This window comes from Arvicanthis niloticus, unplaced genomic scaffold (genome assembly GCF_011762505.2).
Source record: "Arvicanthis niloticus isolate mArvNil1 unplaced genomic scaffold, mArvNil1.pat.X pat_scaffold_1888_arrow_ctg1, whole genome shotgun sequence".
NCBI classification, from domain to species: domain Eukaryota; kingdom Metazoa; phylum Chordata; class Mammalia; order Rodentia; family Muridae; genus Arvicanthis; species Arvicanthis niloticus.
The window spans coordinates 1-5,045 of NW_023045758.1; the positions used below are offsets into that span (position 1 = coordinate 1).

Here is a 5,045-nt window from a genome sequence, read left to right on the forward strand (position 1 = left end):
AGGAAACATTAGTTTTAAAAACTCACTGTACAGTGAACCTACCGAGGCTTTCTCGAGCAGGTGTTTCTTGCAGTTTCTCAACGCAAGGACTTAACTTTCATCACTATACACCGACCCAGACTAGAGGACTACAAAGACCATGAAGACAGAAGATGAGATGGAAGACAACATTCCTAAAGGGAAATAATGTCTAAGGTCAAAGACTTGGATGATGGAATAGACTACAGAACTGTAATAAAGGAAAAAACTTTTTATTCTATGGAATAAGACCACTTTGCTTGGAGAATCTACAGCTTTAAATTGTGTAATTAGTCATAGAGACCAAAAGCTGTTTGGAGCATATATTGATGTGGACTATCCAAACTTCCAAACTTCTCAAATGATAGTCCTTAATGGAGCTTCTGTAATCGGGAAGACAACTTTGTTGAAAAACGCAATCTTTGAATGGGTAGGATGGCAAGCTATATCTGCATTTTACCCATGCTTTTTATCTCCATGGAGAGAAATTAGCCAAGAGAAGAGAAAAACTTTGCTCGGTTAATATCAAAGCACTGGCCTAGCAACGAGGGCCCCATTGAACAGATCCTGTCCAAACCCAGCAGTCTCCTTTTTATAATCGATAGTTTTGATGAACTGGATTTCTCCTTTGAAGAGCCCAGAGTTTGCACTGTGTAAAGATTGGACCCAGGAGCACCCGTGTCTTTTCTTATTAGTAGTTTACTGAGGAAAGTGATGCTTCCTGAGTCATACTTACTAGTAACAATAAGATCCACAGCTTGGAAGCGACTAGTGCCTTTGTTGCAAAAACTCATCATCGTGTAAAGCTGCCAGGAAGTCTAAGAATGAAAGGATGGACTATATTCACTATTTGTTGAAAGATAAGACATGGCTATGGATGCAATTTGTTTACTAAGAATGAATGGGAGGCTTTCAACGTATGCCATGTGTGCCACATGTGCCAGATGATCTGTACTTTTCTGAAGGAGCAAGTGGGAAAGGTGGCAGTGAGAAGAGACCTGCCAAACCAGCATGGCTCTGTTTACATACTATATCTGCAGCCTATTTCCACACATAGCTGGAGCTCCCTTACTCATTCCCAATGAAACACTATTAAGGAGGCTATGCCAGGCTGCTGTTTGAAGGCATTTGGACCATGAAGCATGTGCTCTAACAGCAAAATCTCCGAAAGCACGAATTAACCAGAGATGAACATCTCGCTTTTCCTGGATGCAAAGGTTCTTCAGCAGGACACAGAGTATGAAAAACTGCTACATGTTCACTCACCTCCATGTTCAAGAGTTTTTTGCAGCTCTGTTTTACTTGCTGAGAGAGAATCCAGAAGAAAAAGACTATCCCTTAGAACCTTACGAAAACTTGTATCTGTTGCTTGAAAGCAACCATTTTCATGACCCTCATTTGGAACAGGCGAAATGCTTTTTGTTTGGTCTACTGAATAAAGACAGAGTGCTACAACTGGAGGAAACTTTCAACCTTACAATATCCATGGAGGTAAGAGAAGAGTTACTTATATGTCTGGAAGCATTAGAAAAGGATGGTTCTTCTCTATCACAGCTGAGATTTCAAGACTTGCTTCAACTGTATATATGAAACTCAAGATGAAGAATTCATCACTCAGGCACTGATGTATTTCCGAAAGATTATCATGAGGGTTGAGGAAGAACCCGAATTGCTTATATATTCATTCTGTCTTAAGCACTGCATGCTCTACAGACTATGAGACTGACAGCAAGGGCAGACTGAAAAATATGTTGGACTTAGACTCCACAACTGAAATTTGCCTTGAGAATGCTGCTGTTTGAATCCTTCACTACTGGAAAGATCTGTTTTCTGTGCTTCATACAAATGAATCCCTGATAGAAATGGATCTGTACGAAAGCAGACTTGATGAATCACTGATGAAAATTTTGAATGAAGAATTAAGCCACCCAAAGTGTAACCTACAAAAACTAATGTTCAGAACTGTCTGTTTTCCTGAATAGCTGTCAGGATTTTAGTTTCTTGACTTGCAACAATACTCTGACACATCTCGACCTGAAAGATACTGACTTAGACAAAAATGGACTAAAGACCATATGTAAAGCTTTGAAATGCCAAGGATGTAAATTACGGGTGCTGAGGTTGGAATCCTGTGACCTGAATGTAGCCTGTTTTCAAAATCTATCCAAGGCTCTCCACAGCAACAGGAGCCTGGTATTTCTGAATCTGTCCACCAACAATCTATCAAATAATGGAGTAACAGTCATTGTGTGAGGTCTTAGAAAATCCAAACTGTCCTCTAGAGAGACTGGCCTTAGCGAGCTGTGGCCTCACAAAAGATGGTTGTGAAGTTCTTTCCTCGGCTCTCACCAAAAGCAAGAGGCTGACGCATTTATGCTTGGCAAATAACATCTTGGAAGATGACGGGATGCAGCTGCTCAGCTATGCCTTGAAGCATCCACAGTGTACTCTACAGAGCCTTGTGCTTAGGTGTTGCTGTTTCACTCCAGTTGGTAGTGAGTATCTCTCTACTGCTCTGCTGAATAACAAGAGCTTGATGCATCTGGACCTGGGATTTAACAAGCTGGAGGATAACGGAATAAAGCTGCTGTGTCACTCCCTCCAGCAGCCAAACTGCGATCTTCAGGAGTTGGAGTTGATGGGCTGTGTTCTCACAAGCAAGGCTTGTGGGGATCTGGCTTCTGTTCTTGTGAACAACTCAAACTTAAGGAACCTGGACCTTGGGCACAATGTCTTGCATGATTCTGGTCTGAATATTCTGTGTGATGCTTTAAGAAATCCAAACTGCCACATTCAGAGGCTAGGATTGGAAAACTGTGGTTTAACCCCTGGTTGCTGTCAGGATCTCTTAGGTCTCTTATCTGACAACCAAAGTGTGATACAAGTGAACCTTAATGAAGACTGCCCTGATCATGAAGCAATTAGGAGTTTATGTAAAGTCTTGAGGTCTCCAACATGCAAAATGGAATTTCTAGCGTTGGACAAAAAGGAAATATTAAAGAAGAAAATCAAGAAGTTTCTGGTTGATGTAAGAATAAATAATCCACATTTGGTAATTAAGCCACAGTGTCCTACTACAGAAAGTGGGTGCTGGTGGCAGTGTTTCTAAAGAACCTGATGTGCCTGTAACAATTTAAAAACATAACTTCCAAGTGGCAAAGTCTTTAACTTGTAAGAAATACTATTTTTGTCTGCAAGCACTGAACTGCATTCCAGTAGGGATAGGTTACACACATCTTAGTAATATGTTTGTTGGGTTTCACACAGAGGTTGAAAAAGTAAAGTAACACACACACACACACACACACACACACACACACAAACTCCACTGTAATAAATTTATTACATATAATGTAGAAAGTAGTGTGGGTATAGTTATTTTTCTTATTGAGCAGTGATTAAACATGGAATAGAGAAGCACTAAATGGGTTTCCTGTTTGTCTTTCTTGGTCCTTTTTTAAAAGGCGTGCCAGGGTCCTACTTCCGTGATATTGCCTACTGATGAATAGCTGCTATCTTTGGTAACTGGATACCTGAGTGTTACTATTTCGCACTTCTGGGCAGAAAGATTATGATTTATTTTTAACTGGTTTTAATATAGCTTTCAGTTTCTTTTATCTTATTTAATCTCAATTTTAGTGTTTTATATGCAGTTAGCAAGGAACATGAGATGATTATTGAAATAAACAGGCCTTTAGCATAGAATGATTTATCATCAAAACAATTTTTTATATAAAATTCAAGTGTTGAAATTCTTGGTCCTGTTAAACAGGGTACAGTAAAGAACAAGAGGAAGAAAGAAGGTAATAACAAAAAATACATATTTGATTGGAAAAAATTTCTCCTGGAAATGATAAGGTGACTGTTAAACTCACTAACTTGATGCAGCTGTAGTCACCTACATATGATTATGTGCATCAGTTTTTCATCATGTATGGGGGAGAATGCATGAAGCCTCATCCCTATCTGATTTGGTGGCAAAGGACTTTTATGGGAAAGACTGTCACTTTCTTTAATAGTATACCCACTTCTGAGTTTCCCATATTCCTGTAATAACCTCACATCCAAATTTATGTAATCAACTACAATTAAATCCATGTGGACACACATGTGAATGAATACACACATGCACACACACACACACACACACACACACACACACACACACGTACCAGGTATGTGTGGGAGAGAGGGAGAGAGAGAGAGAGAGAGAGAGAGAGAGAGAGAGAGAGAGAGAGAGAGAGAAGAGAAATTCATGAGATGAATGGAAGGGAGAGGGACTGAGAGAGGGGGATGGGTTGTAAATGATGAAAATGTACATAATATGTGTATGAAACTGTGAAGTAGTACATATAAATTAAAAGATATCAAACTTTATAGACTTCTGCTTCTGGTAAGGTAGGATGGCAAACCCATATTTAAATTCCTACTGGAAATATTATCTGACCAAGAAGTGCCCATGCACAAGGAAACATTTATGTCTGAGGAATGAAAACCAAGAGAGCTAAGGAATATAATGTTTACAAGTTATTGTGGTAAGAGTTTCTAAGTAGATATTTTTTCTTTTCACACAAAGATGTAACAACAACAACAACAATAACAACAACAACAACAACAAAAGACAAGTAATAAATGTTGATGGAGACTAGTAAAGTGGAAATAAATAGGATATCTGTCGAAGAACAAAGATTTGAATAAACACATTTATCAGATTGTATTGGAGTATTGTCTATATGTTTGTGAGCATACAACCCTTTGCCTAGAAAACAAACAAACATGACAGGTTTAGATCAGACAAAGAATTGGAAAAAATGCAATTTCCATCAGCCAGAGTGGTAACAATCATCCACAGGGTAAACAGAGTAATCAGGAGGAACTTGCCTCAATGATAAGGAATATTTCTGAACATTTTATATTATGGATAATTCCTGTATCATTTAATGTATTAACAAAATCTGAAAAACATAGATGTTTCCAAGTAACTTAACTACATCTGAGGACAAAGATCAAGAATATTTATAGAAATC

At 38.6% G+C, this 5,045-nt stretch overlaps 1 pseudogene; it reads left to right on the forward strand.

Annotated features, from left to right (window-relative positions):
• The first annotated feature begins 139 nt into the window (after positions 1-139).
• On the forward strand, positions 140-3,127 carry LOC117701685 (NACHT, LRR and PYD domains-containing protein 14 pseudogene; annotated as a pseudogene).
• The last annotated feature ends 1,918 nt before the right edge of the window (positions 3,128-5,045 follow it).